This window comes from Biomphalaria glabrata, chromosome 14 (genome assembly GCF_947242115.1).
Source record: "Biomphalaria glabrata chromosome 14, xgBioGlab47.1, whole genome shotgun sequence".
In the NCBI taxonomy this organism is placed as follows: domain Eukaryota; kingdom Metazoa; phylum Mollusca; class Gastropoda; family Planorbidae; genus Biomphalaria; species Biomphalaria glabrata.
Window position 1 is genome coordinate 17,758,487 of NC_074724.1, and position 15,682 is coordinate 17,774,168.

Consider the following 15,682-nt stretch of genomic DNA (forward strand, 5'->3'; position numbering starts at 1 on the left):
CTTGACCACACAAGACCAGGCGGTGCTGTTGGTCGAATTCTGATTTGGTTGCTATGTTTCGTGTGTCTTTGTGTTGGTCTGCGTTGACTATGTGGTTGACTAGAAAGTGGGTTAGCGTTAGTTGAACTTAGCAGAATGTTATAGCCTGACCCCTTTATCTCTTCAAGTTGCTTCTCTAACTTGGCCAATTTTGCTAAGAGAACCTCAGACCTCTGCTCTTGGGCTCGAGCTGCATCTTTGCTCTGGTTCTCCAACTTAAATGCATAGTTTCGTAGAGTTTGAAAACTTATCATCTGGGGATGTTGCGCTATGAACCTAAACAGCTCTCTGAGAAGTTCTGGATCTCTGACTCCATAGGCATATTGGTCCCTCAATCTTTCCTCCTTGAAGCAATCTATTCCTTCTCTTTGTTCTTGCCTGATGGCCGTTGTGAACTCCTTAAATAGTTGGTGAGAGAATTCGAGCAGTGACTCACTTCTTCTTTGCTGCGACATCAGAAATGTAATCTCTGCCTCTCGCACTGGTATAACTACTTCAAAGGCAGAGATAAGTGCATCGAGCAGAGCTTCTGGATCACTTCTGATATGAGGTGGCTGAAGATCTACATCTACTCTAGCTGGACCACTTATGTTCTCAAGGCTGGTTGCAGTCTTCTCTTGAGGCGAGAGGTAAGGCCGGAGCTCCCATAGATCTCTTATTTCTCTGACGAAATCCTCAATTGAAACCTCAACATTTCTGCCATCCCCGCTGAACTGTCTCATTTTTCTAGCAGGTTCTATAATGTAGTGAGGGCGCTGACAGGCCAGCTTCAATGCCTCAAGTTCAGCTTGTAGTAGAGTCAACATCCCCTTAGTGACACGTTCCATTCCCTCCGGCTTTCCTCCACTGCACGTGGGACCCACGTCTCTCCCCTTCACTGAACTAGGTTCCACCATATTCTCTCCATCTGGCTGCAGGTCTTAAGAAACTCTAACAATAATAGTAACCTAATAACTAAATCTATCTCAACAGAAACAATTTTCAAGCTAAGTAAAATCACAATTAAGAAAATATAACCAAATTACCTTAAAAACTAACTAAAACTAAACCTAACTACCCTGAAACAAAAAAAAAGAAAACAAAAATAGAAAATATTTGAAAGTACAGAAACGGGAAAAAAACTAACTGTTAATGGCAGACATCTACGTCTGGTTGTCACTTTCTTAGTTTCGGTTGTCAGGAAGAAGATTCTTAGACGTCTTCTGATCCCACAGTGTAGTCTCTCTTCCTGGCCCCACTCGTGCTACCAAGTTTCTGTGGTGGGTTTGGCACAGAAGACAACTAAATTCTAAATTTAGAGTCAAATCCAGGGCCTAGATCTAAAGATAGATGCAACATCTGCAAAAAAATATGCACCCTGAAAGAGAAAGCCATTCAATGTGACACCTGCGATGAATGGTACCATGCATCATGTCTCCATATGAATACACCTGTGTATTATGCCTTAGGCAACAAAGACGCATCATGGCACTGTGTACCGTGTGGGTTACCTCAGTTTACATCAGGACTGTTTGATTCCTTTGATGCAGAAACTTCTAACCCATACAACATCCTAAACACCATCCCAAACCAAACTCACCAACCACTAGCCAGATCCACTCCTGTTAAACCTAAATCTACTAAAATTAATACAACAGCCTCATTAAACAAACCTACTAAAGAAGTAATACCAAAATACCTTAAAACCTTAATAATAAATTTTCAAAACATTAGAAACAAAACAGCAGACTTAGAAATTTTATTAGAATGTGAGAAACCAGACATAATTGCAGGAACAGAAACTTGGCTACATCCTTAAATTTATAATGCAGAAATTTTCAATAGTAATTATGAAATTTTTTGAAAAGATAGGGCTAATAATCATGGAGGAGTTCTTTTAGCAATAAAAAACACTCTTATAGCAGAAGAAATTACCTTACCTAACTCAAAAAATGTAGAATCAACATTTTGTAAAATTAATACCACCTCAACATCCCTAATAAAAGGCAACATTTACAGACCACCAAATTCTAGTTTAGAATACATGCAGGAACTATGTAATCACATTACTACACTTAAAGAGACAAATAAAAATGCAGTTTTTTGGATTATGGGTGATTTCAACCTACCTGATATAAATTGTAAAACACTAACCATAGATAAAAACCAAAACCTTAAGGACATAAATGAGCTTTTCATAGAAACTTTACACAACCTAAGTTTAGATCAAATCATTAAAAAGCCAACTAGATTAAACAACACATTAGATCTCTTCTTAACCAACAGACCTGGATTAGTAGTTGATTATGAAATTATCCCTGGTCTATCAGACCATGAGATCATAAAAATACACAGTCAGATAAAAGCAGTAGCCAATACAAAACCCAAAAGAAAAATCTTACTCTGGAATAAATGTAACCTGACACAACTACACCAAGCTGCATTAAACTTTAAACAAACATTCTTATTAGAAAAAGACATTAACCAACCAGTCGATGACCTCTGGAATTTCATTAAAAACCATCTTAAAAGCATTATAGAAAATCATATACCAACTAAATACACATCAAACAAAATAAATAAATGCTGGTTTAATAATAGACTAAAGAAGCTTTGTAAACAGAAGGAAAACCTATATAGAAAATTTAAAGAAACTAATGCAGAAAGAGTTTACAAAAAGTATATAAAATTAAACACTTAACCCAAAAAGTAAGCAGACAGCTGCAGAGTGAATATATAAACAATGTAATATCTAGAGATAACAACAAAAACCTATGGTCATACATTAAGTCTAAGAAAATGGAAACAACAGGCATAGCGCCATTAAAAGATGAACATAACATAATACATAATGATAATGAAACTAAAGCAAACAATCTAAACAAATACTTTGCATCAGCATTCTCAGCCGAGTAAACAACATAGAAGATATAGTAGTACAAGAAAATGGAATTCAAAAATTATTAGCCAACACCAAACCAAATAAAGCTTCTGGACCTGATGGTATTCCAGCTAGATTACTCAAAGAACTAAGCAATGAGCTAGCCCCAGTGTTCAAAATACTCTTTCAGGCTTCACTTAATCAGGGCAGAGTACCAAAGGACTGGAAAGAAGCTAATGTCACCCCCCTATTTAAAAAAGGAGAAAAATCTGACCCAGGAAACTACAGACCAGTATCACTTACCAGCATCACATGTAAAATCCTAGAACACATAATATGTAGCAACATCATAAACCACTTAGACAAACATAATGTCCTCACACCATACCAACATGGCTTTAGGAAATATAGATCATGTGAAACACAACTGATAGGACTAATTGATGATTTTTCAAAAGGTTTAGATAATAGTGAACAAATAGATGCTATCTTACTAGATTTTTCTAAGCCTTTTGACAAAGTCCACCACCATAGTTTGCTTAAAAAAATAAAATATTTCGGCATTAATGGTCCACTGCATCAGTGGATTAAAGATTTTCTGATAGGGAGAGAACAAACTGTAATAATAAATGGCTCTAAATCAACACCGATAACAGTAAACTCAGGTGTACCTCAAGGAACAGTTTTGGGTCCACTACTATTTTTAATTTACATAAATGATTTACCAAATCGAATTAGTTCAGGAACAAAAGTCATTATTTGCAGACGATTGCATAATATATAGAACAATAAAAACAACACAGGACACAGATATTTTACAAAGAGAATTAGATGAATTACAGAAATGGGAATCAAATTGGAGCATGTCTTTCCACCCAGAAAAATGTCAGTTGTTAAGAGTAACAAAAAAACTAAAAGAAATTAATTCCACTTATCTTATTCATGGCAAACCAGTAACACAGACTAAAAACGCAAAATAACTAGGTGTTATAATAAATGAAAAACTGTCATGGAATCCACATATTGATGAAACTACAAAAAAATCAAACAAAGCATTAGGATTTATTAAAAGAAATTTCTATAAATCAAATAAGAACATAAAACTAAAATGTTATTTAACCTTGGTTAGGCCAATAATAGAATATGCATCCTCTGTTTGGGACCCCTCAACTCAAGAAAACATTAAGAAACTAGAACAGACACAAAATAGAGCAGTGCGATTCATAACAAACGAATATTCACATTTGACTAGAGTAACACCTTTAGTAAAATCACTAAATTTAGAAAGCCTTCAGGACAGAAGGCTCAAAAGTAAAGTAGCAATAATACATAAAACACTGAACCATAATCTTCAAATAGAAAAACAAAATTTAATAAAATACTCTGAAAGACACAAAGAGAAAGGCACATTCCTCGTCCCATATGCTAGGACAAATTTGTACAAATACTCCTTCTTCCCTAGTGCTATTAGAGCATGGAATGGGTTGCCTGAGCTAGCCAGGAAAACCAGTGACTTGGCAGAATTTAAGTCATTGGTTAATATGCATGACTAAATGCATGACGCGTAGGACGTAATCATCTTCTTTTTTGAAGTAACGTCTGTATTATATAAGATAAGATAAGATAAGATAAGATAAGATAAGATCTATCTATCTATCTATCTATCTATCTATCTATCTATCTACCTACCTATCTATCTATCTATCTATCTATCTATCTATCTATCTATCTATCTATCTATCTATCTATCTATGTAACTATCTAACTATCTATCTATCTATCTATCTATCTATCTATCTACCTATCTATCTATCTATCTATCTATCTATCTATCTATCTATCTATCTATCTATCTATCTATCTATCTATCTATCTGTCTGTCTATCTATCTATCTATCTATCTATCTATCTTCTATCTATCTATCAATCTATCTATCTATCTATCTATCTATCTATCTATCTATCTATCTATCTATCTATCTATCTATCTATCTATCTATCTATCTATTTATCTATCAATCTATCTATCTATCTATCTATCTATCTATCTATCTATCTATCTATCTATCTATCTATCTATCTATCTTTTTATTTATCAATCAATCAATCTGTCTATCTATCTATCTATCTATCTATCTATCTATCTATCTATCTATCTATCTATCTATCTATCTATCTATCTATCTATCTATCTTTTTATCTATCTATCGATCTATCGGTCTATATGTCTATCTGTCTACCTATCTATCTATTTATCTATCTATCTATTTATTTATCAATCTATCAATCTGTCTATCTATCTATCTATCTATCTATCTATCTATCTATCTATCTATCTATCTATCTATCTATCTGTCTATCTATCTGTCTATCTGTCTATCTGTCTACCTATCTATCTGTCTATCTATCTATCTGTCTATCTATCTATCTATCTATCTATCTATCTATCTATCTATCTATCTATCTATCAACTAGTATGATAAGACTAATCATTTTAAAAAATACTTTGCGATGCTTAAGCTTTTTTTTTGATGTAATAGTATAATAATATAATTATTAAATTCAGTTTTAAAAAATATATATGGCTCCTTCTTTCTCGGAAGACAATGGATACGCCCAGATAAGTTATTAGCTAATTACGTCTTGAGACGGGGAAGAATCTGGAGTGGCTGGTCAAGCCAAATCTGGATCGGCAGATTTTTCCACAGTGCGTGCATTTGTATTGATCTGTCCTATGGCTAGCTGACGGAATCTTTCTTTTTCTTTCTCTTGGATGACGCAGCTTCATTTCTTTTGTATTCAGCAAAGTTCGTACCAGCACGTACAGTCTGTCTCCATGGTGTCCGGTCTTGAGCTATCTCCTCCCACATAGTTTGGTCGATGCCCATGGTACTCATGTCTCTCTTGCAGACATCTCTGTAGGTTAGTCTTGGGCGGCCCTTGGCTCTGACTCCCTCTGCAATCTCAGCGTATAGGATGTCTTTAGGGATTCTTCCATCTGGCATGCGAGTGACATGACGAGCAAGCGTAGTCTTCTCTGTTGATGCTGTGTATGTTGGCCCGTGTCAAAACTTCCTGGTTGGTGACACGATCCTTACAGCAGATGCACATTATGCGCCGCAGGCATCTTAGGTGGAAGCTATTTAATCTGTGTTCTTGACGCATGTCAGTTGCCCAGCTTTCACTGCCATAAAGAAGTGTGCTCAGAACGCAGGCATTGTAGACTGGGATTTTTGTAGCCGTAGTCACTTTGTTATTTCCCACACACGCTTGGAGAATTTTGCCATTGCTGCAGAAGCCTTCCCTATTCATTTTGTCAGCTCAGTGTCTAAATCTAGGTTGCTGGCTATTGTTGATCCCAAGTATGTGAATTACTGCACCACCGTAAGTGTGTGATTTCCAATGTGTATCGCTGGTATTTCTGCAACATCTTGTGCCATGATTTCAGTCTTGGAGAGGCTAATTGTAAGGCCAAACTCTTGACAAGCAGCTGCCAGAGCATTCACAAGCCTCTACAATCCTTCTTGTGAATGAGATATGAGTGTGGCATCGTCGGCGAACAGCAGTTCCCTTATCAAGATATGCCTTCTCTTTGTTTTGGCTTTAAGGCGTGCCAGGTTAAATAGCTTTCCATCAGATCTACTGTGGATATATATTCCATCTTCCAGGGATTTTAAAGCGCTGAGAGTACAACTGAGAAAAAGATACCGAATAGTGTTGGAGCCAGAACACATCCTTGTTTTACACCGCTATTGATGGAGAATGGCCTAGAGGCGGAACTGTCAAACTGTACGGTGCCCTGCATATTTTCATGAAAAGCTGACAATAGTTTTCATAGCTTGTTTGGACAACCGATTCTCTCCAATACGGCAAACAAGCCGGTTCTTCTGACAAGGTCAAACGCTTTGGTCAAGTAAATAAAAGCTATAAAAAGGTTTTGCCTTTGTTCTCTGCTTTTTCCTGTAGATGCCGCATGGAGAAGATCATATCTGTTATTGATCTACCTGCCCTAAAGCCATACTGCGATTCTGGGTATACTTGTTTTGCCAAGATCTGAAGCCCCTTCAGTATTTCTCTACCATAATCCTTCCCAACTATGCTAAGAAGAGAAATGCCTCTATAACTGTTACAATCGGAGCGGTCGTCTTTATTTTTGTAAATTTTTACTATGTTGGCATCCTTCAATTCCTGGGGGACCATTCCTTGCTCCCAGCACAAACTTAGCAGTTCATGGAGTGGCTTGATTAGGGCATGTTTTCCAGCCTGAATTACTTTAGCAGGAATACCATCTCCTCCGGGTGCTTTCCCGTGTGCAAACATGTCAATAGCTATGCTCAGTTCCTTTACAGAGGGTGTTTCGTCTAAATTCGCTCAAAACTGAAAGTGGTGGGAAGTTAGACAAAGCAGTTGTCGAGATGACTTTTTCAATCCGGTAATGTTCTGCATAATTCTCTACCCATCGCTCCATTTGCAGTGCACGATCTCTAATGATTGAGCCATCTTTTGACTTAAGTGGGGCACACTTGCTGATGTGAGGTCCAAAGGATTGTTTCATTCCCTCGTATAGTCTTATGATGTTATCACAGTCAGCACAGGATTGGATGTTTTCACATAGGTCCTGCCAGTATTTGTTTGCGCACTGTCTTGCTATTCTTTGGGCATCGTTTCGAGTTGATCTGAGCGCTTGTAAGTTGCTAAGGGTGGGCTCATTCTTGTAGTTTAGCATGGCAGCTCTCTTGTGTCTGGTGGCAGTTTCCATTTCTTGCAGACTTGCTTCAAATCAGTCTTCATTTTTCTTTGTTTTGTTCCCAAAGACCAGCGATGATGTTTGGCACATAGCATAACTTATGAACGTTCAGGTTTTTTCTATCTCAGTCACTGAGAAGTTTTTGAAAGCTTACTCTAATTTCTTTGTGAATTCGATACAAAGATCAGCATTCTTTGTGTTTACAGTATTCAGGCGTGCTTTTTTTTCCCTGTCATGGGTGGATCTTAGTAGGCAGCAGTCTTGTCCGGCAGGACACTAAAGTGTGATCAGTATCACACTCCACTCCGCACTTTGAAAGCTACGTGTCAGCAGTATGTTTCCAATGTCCCTTTTCCGTATCAGTATCATATCCAGCTGGTGCCAGTGTCCAGACCTTCGATGCCTCCATGAGACAAAATGTATTGGTTTTGTCCTGTAGTATGTGTTCGTAATGCAGAGCTTATGGTATGCGCAGAATTCAAGAAGTCTTTGTCCATTCTCATTCATCCTGCTGATACAAAAAAGTCCAAGGCAGTCTGGCCAGGTAGTGTGGTCTGCTCCTACTCTTGCATTGAAGTCACGTAGAATGACCATATGCTCTTTTTGAGGAATAGTCACAATGACGTTCTTTTTGTCTTCGTCGAACTTGTCTTTGTCCTCTTGGAGTTAACATAGTGTAGGGGCATAGGCAATAATTAGGGTAACTTTTCTAGATGTGGTCATCATACCTATGCTTAGTAGCCTTTCCGAGCCACCAACTTGAGGGACTATTGTGGGAAGTAGACTGTTCTTGACAGCAAAGCCTACATGCATTCGCGTCTCATCCTGAGCTTTTCCTTTCCAAAAGAAAGTGTAATCAGCCTCGCGGAGCCTTATTTGACCAGTCGGGTTTCTTGGAGAGCTGCAATGTCAATGCGTAGTCTGTTTTAGCTCGTTGTTTAAGATTTCCGTCTTCCTTGCATCGTCAACCTGCCGTAGGTCATTTGTGAGACCAGGACACATTGTCCTGACGTTCCATGTGGCCAGTCGCATGATAGGATTTTTCTTTTTCAATTTTTCTTCTCTTGTTGCTTGGTGCAAGTTTACAGCCTACTTGTCATTTTAAACTAAGATCTAAGCACCCATTAGAGCAGGCAAGCTGTGTCGGATCAGCACTTAACTGTCTGGGGGCTGCCCAGCTTGAGGCGGGCGGTAGCTGATCAGTGAGGCGCGAAGACCTCTCCCACCGTCAGAGACAACCCGTGGCGTCCATACATTACGCCAAATCGTCCCGAGACATGACGTTAAACTGCGCTCCTCTTTCCTTAGCACTTTTGGAGCTCAAAAGTGCCCTACTTCTTTTCTATCATTGTATCTGCCTCCTCTTTTCCTAAGTCTGCCTTCATTGATCATCACACTGTCTCCTTAACTTTAAATTCTCAATACGTCCTAGACCAGTCCGTTTGCCGTGGACTGCGACGGGTAAGGGGGATAAAGAGATCCTGGTGTTTGAGTGGTGGCTATCTGAGGATAAACCACAACAACACAATACTTTGGCTCCAAGTTCCCCTAGACTTGAGACCCAGATGGCCCGCTCTGGGTCAACCGGCTGGTCATGCCGAGCTACCAGCATAGGTCGTCGACCTATGCTGGAGGGCGGTGGCTGTAGGGTCAATCAGGGAGCTGCTGTATCAGACACATGTCCGATGTAGCAGCTGACTGAGTATAGCACCTGTGTAGCCCTGGCGGGCTCATTCTGGACATCCGAATGGCCCGTCCCCTTGATAGACTCGATGGCGGGTGGGGAGCACAGGTGCCGAATTAACAAAAATATATATGGACAAAAAAAAACACACACAAAACTGCAAGAAACGTCGAATCGATGATAAAAAAGAGGAGGTCCCAAAAAGCTGTGCCACCTGGCCATCATTTCTGGTGGTCAGGTGCACAGAGGAGGGAAAAAGCCTGACAAAGTTGAGCCCTTTTATTATCTATAAGGGACTCAAGTCAGTAGTGGGAGAGCCCAAGAGTGTGTCTAAGCTACACAAATCAATGGAACTCCTTGTAGAAGTAGACAGCAAGACACACTCTGATGGGCTTTTAAGATGCCGAAGACTCTGTGATCTCCAAGTGGAAGTCATGCCACACAAGAGTCTGAACACCAGCAGAGGTGTAATCAGCTCTAGGGACCTACTGGAATGTTCCGAGAAGGAAATAGTGGAGGGCATTGAAGGAGTCACCCATGCCCGGCGCATTACCAGGCGCAGGGAGGGTGAGGAGGTCAAAACAGCCACTATTATCCTCACATTCGGAACTAGGACACCGCCAGAGTATGTGAAGGCAGGATACCTACGAGTTCCAGTGAGGCCCTACATACCTAACCCCATGAGGTGCTTCAAGTGCCAGGGTTATGGACACGGCGCGGCAGTCTGCAAGAGGAACACTGTGTGTGCCAGATGTGCTGGAGAGGGTCATGAGGACAAGGGCTGCACAGCCCAGTTCAAATGCCCAAACTGTCAAGCTGGCCACTCAGCCTACTCCAAGGACTGCCCTGTGTGGAAACAGGAGGTTGCCGTGCAGGAGTACAAGGCAAGAAACGGATGTACCTTTAGCCAGGCGAAATCGGCTGTACTGGCCCTACCAAAGGGCCAATTCGGCTTGACAAAGACCTACGCCCAGGCTGTTGCTAAGATAGGAAGATCCATAGCCACACAGACGGACACATTGACCCCACCACCCCCTCCTCCTCCTCCAACTCAGAAGAAAACACCTCCAAAGAACACACATCTGAAGAAACAAGAAAGCCCTGTTGTCATGCTAAAGAACAGGTTCTCTGTGCTCGCTGATGAGAGCATGGAGACTGAGCAGCATGTCAAAACCAATACTCCGGGAGAACCCGGAGACATCATGTCTGACACAGGTTCTCCTCAGAGAACCCAGCCAGACAACCCAACCTCTACCGAGTTAGAGGTTGACCAACTCCCTAAGGGGAGAAATCAAAGCGGAGAGGATGCCCGAGGTGAGAGAGGAGGAAATAACCTCCGCTCTAACCAGAGGGATTTCCTCTCTCCAGAGAGAAAGACTTCCCCCAAAAGGGGTTGTCCTCCTCTCCATCCAAACCCAAGAATATAAATACCAAGGTCACTAGAATAAAGGGAACCCCCTCCGGGGGCCTCCCAAGGCCAAATAGCTCCAAGTAGGTCATCTAGAATAAGCCATGGATTCCAGAATTGTACAGTGGAATTATAGAGGCCTCAAGGCCAATTACAAGGAAATGCAGCTACTGATGGACTCTGAGACTCCTGTAGCTGTCTGCTTACAGGAAACATTTCTGAAAGATTGCATCAGCTTCCGAAGCTACCGTGCTTACAGCAAGAATGTTGAGGATGCAGAGAGAGCATCAGGTGGAGTCTGTATCCTTGTGAAGGATAGCATCCCCCATGAGAGGGTAGAACTACAGACCACACTACAGGCCGTAGCAGCTAGGATAACCCATCACAAGGTTATCACTTGCTGCAGCCTGTATCTACCACCAGGCGCTCCATTAAACCGAACAGACATGGAGGACCTATTGAAACAACCCCCCCGGCCTTATTTAATCCTTGGGGATTTCAATGCCCATAACACCATGTGGGGATCCAACAATACCGACACAAGAGGTCGTATGCTGGAGGATATCTTCCTCCAACATGATTTATGCATACTTAATGATGCATCACCGACCTACTTAAACCCAGGAACTGGATCACTCACATGCATTGACCTCACCATATGCGTCCCCGGACTTCTGGACGACTTTAAATGGTCAGTTAGCAATGATCTACGGGGAAGTGATCACTTCCCAATCATCATTACTAACAATCGCCCTTCATTAGGACGACCTCAGCGGTGGAAACTGAATAAGGCCGATTGGGAACAATTCCAAAAAAGATGCTCCGAGGATATCACAGAAAATATCCTCGATGAACAGAACCCAGCTGATACATTTGCTAGCAAGCTACTAAGTATAGCCAGGAAAGTTGTACCCCTAACCTCTGCAAACCCAAAACGACCTAGCAAACCATGGTTTGATACAGCTTGCAAAAGTGCTATTGGCGATAGGAAAAAACGACTGGCTGCATTTATAAAGAATCCTTCCCAGGAAAACCTAAAGCTATTCAGGATAGCTAGAGCAAAGGCTAGACAAACCATACGGTCAGCCAAAAGGAATTCCTGGAGAAGTTTTGTCGGCAGTCTGGGTTTCAAAACTTCTGCTAGAGCGGTTTGGAAGGCAGTAAGGCGAATCAAAGGGAAATAATCAAATGCAATAAAGCATTTGAAAAACCAAGGACGAACTGTCACGTCCCCCAGAGAAATAGCTGACTGCCTTGCATCCTCAATAGCAGAAAAATCATCCACTGCACACTACACGCCAGAGATCCAAAAAGTCAAAACCAGGGAGGAAAGACACCCCATTGATTTCAGGTCAGAGAACAATGAAGACTACAACAAACCGTTCTCGCTTGAGGAACTGAGGGAATCGCTGGACAAGTCACATGACACAGCGCCTGGAGAAGACGAAATCCATTACCAGTTCCTCAAGCACGTTCCCGAACCCTCATTGGCAGTCCTGCTAGGGGTCTATAACTGTGTGTGGCAAACAGGCGCTTTCCCAAACAGCTGGAAGAAAGCCACAGTTATACCGATACCTAAACCGGGAAGAGATGGCTCTGACCCAGCTAACTATCGACCAATAGCACTAACAAGCTGCATCTGCAAAACCATGGAAAGAATGATTAACAGTAGGCAGGTCTGGTACCTGGAAAGGAATAAAGTGATCTCAAACTACCAGTGCGGATTCCGGCAGGGGCGGACAACAACTGACCACCTGGTAAGGCTGGAAGCTTATATTAGAAATGCATTACTCAGAAGAGAACATGTAGTAGCTGTATTCTTCGATATAGAAAAGGCCTATGACACAACCTGGAAACATGGCATTCTACCTGACCTGGAGCTTATGGGGCTTAAAGGACACCTCCATCGTTTTGTGGAGGAATTCCTGAAAGATCGAAAATTTCAGGTTCGAGTGGGCAACTCCGCTTCTGACACTCATGACCAGGAAATGGGTGTACCCCAGGGCAGCATTCTGTCAGTCACCCTGTTCAACATTAAAATAAATAGCATCATAAATGCACTGTCCCCTGGCATAGAGTGCTCTTTATATGTTGATGACTTTGTCATTCTCACTTATGGGAAAAACATGAACACCTTAGAAAGAAAATTACAGTTATGTTTAAACAAAATTCAGGGTTGGGCAAACTATAATGGTTTCAAATTCTCAGACTCCAAAACAGTTAGTATGCATTTTTGTAATCTAAGGGGACTCCACCCAGACCCTGAACTATTTATACACAAAAAGAAGATCCCTGTCGTGAAAACTACAAAATTTTTAGGCCTCACCTTAGATTCCAAATTTAATTTTCTCCCCCACATTAAGGAACTTAAGAAGAAATGCCAAAAGTCATTAAACATACTAAGAGTACTCAGCCATACGGACTGGGGAGCTGACAGAGATACCTTGCTGCTGCTCTATCGGAGACTAATTCGATCCAAGCTAGACTACGGATCCATAATATATGGAGCAGCAAGGAAGTCGTACCTAAAAATACTGGAACCAATACAAAATGCTGCCCTGCGTCTCTGTCTCGTACATCACCAATCCCAAGTCTCCATGTGGAGGCTGGAGAACTCCCCATGGATATAAGAATGAAAAAGCTTGCAATGCAGTATATAGTCAAGCTAAAATCCAACCCCACGAACCCTGCTTTTGACTCCATATTTAACCCCACAGAGGTAGAATTATACAATCGAAGGCCTAACGTCATACAGCCGTTGGGCCTTCGAATGAGAGAACCCATCCAAAATTTAACCCCACCCATTGACCAAATCTCTAAAATAGAAACCCCTCAGAACCCTCCTTGGCTAATGAATAAACCCAAATTAATTTTATCCCTCCTCAATTTCAAAAAAGAAAATACAGACCCAAGCATACTACAAGTCCACTTTAGGGAACTGCAGGAGAGCTACGGAGATTGTGGCACCATCTACACAGACGGATCCAAAATGGAGGGAAAGGTCGCGTGTGCCTGCTCCTTTCGGAACAAAACAATCTCCCGTAGACTCCCCGATGGCTGCTCCATCTTTACGGCCGAATTGCACGAAATATTGCTTGCACTTATGGCCGTAAAAGCATCAGAAAGGAGGAAATTTATAATCTGCTCCGACTCCAAATCTGCATTGCAAGCTTTGGGGCGGATGAAGACTGACATCCCATTGGTACATAAGAGCCTGAAGCTGTTGGACCAAATAACAGCCGACCGTAGGGATGTCACCTTCATCTGGGTCCCCTCCCATGTTGGCATTGAGGGAAACGAAGCCGCAGACAGAGAAGCAAAGAGAGCCCTAAATCATGCGGTGTCAGGAACCCAAATTCCCTATTCGGACTTGAGACAAATTATTGCCTCTGCCACCTATGGAGAGTGGCAGAACCGATGGGAGGCTGAGACTCACAGTAAACTCAGGCAGATTGTGGCGGATGTCAGGTGGCGGCCCACATCTAAGGGTCTGACAAGGCGTGGTAGCACGACCATGTCCAGACTTAGGATTGGCCACACCTACATCACGCACTCTTTTGTACTGAAGAGAGAGGAGCCCCCACTTTGTGAGTACTGTGACTCTCGCCTCACCGTGGAACATATCCTCGTTGATTGCCCCAGATACCAGGATGTCAGGGCGAAATATTTTAGAGTCACTAATTTAAATACACTATTTGATAATGTCGACCCTGGGAAGGTACTGGGCTTTATCCGGGAAGTGGGGCTATCTTCGAAGATCTGATTTATGAATTTGTGAACATGCACTATTTACATTAGATTTTTACCAAATATTTAAATTTTTACTACCTTTACTATTTTAAGTGTGAATAGACCTTGATTTTAATGATATGACTGTATAGAATCTGGCCCTTGTTGTTTAGAGAGAGAGGGATCCTTAGGGGACTGCAGGCACGACATGGCCTAAATTTAGCCGATGTGCCTCAAATCAAAAATCAATCAATCAATCAACATTACGCCAATCAAGTTGGACTTATAACCCGTAACTTTTGTCTTCCGTGTTGTTTTATTTGCTTTGCAGCAGCACAAGAGTTTCCTCTCCGGGCGCATTCCTGGGCCTTGGATAAAGAGGTTATGGGTGGCCCATGTGTCATGATTCCTCTATCGACCTTGCTGGTCTGATTCAAAGGAATACATTTGGACCAACTCAGTTGCAGAAACTGCCGGAGGGAATTTCGTAGCTGATACTCCCAAAGCCTAAGGGGTTCACTCCTGATTTTTCCTCGAGGTTGTCTCCTGAAGCCTTAATACCGCAATGCAGTGGAGGTTTGAAGTCAGAAAACCCTGCTCCTAGATGAATTGCCTTATTAGGCTGACGAGCTCCATCTGCCCGAAGCTCCTGGTTTTGTGGCGCCCGGTATCCATTTAGAAATACTGTCATGACAATCAATGCTTATAAGATTTCTTTTAAGTAACTATCAGATGTTTCATATTAATGAACAAATGCTTAACATTGTTCTTCTTACATAAATACATTTCAATAACACATATATGTGGCAACTGTTGAGTGTTGGTTTTTAAAGACATTTTAAACCAAAGTATGAACAAACAGATGCATCGTTTTCTGAACTAGTTGCTGTTTTTTATCGCTACATGAAATAAACAGTAAATGAAACGAACTTTCTTTGTAAAATAGAACTTTTCATGTAATTTTGTAATAATCACAACTTCTGAACAAACTGGCACTTTTAAAGTAATGGCGTGCACGACTTGACAATATTTGAAATTTATATTGAAAAAATAGTTGTCTATAATTTAAAAGTAAAACCAGCAAAATATTCTATCGAAGATACTGGTGAGGATCAACACTCACGCGATCGGCTTCAATTTTCACGCGTTCAAAGTCTTTTCTCGATTTTATATTGGGGAAAAGCGATATTAGTTTTTGTTATCTGTCCGTCCACC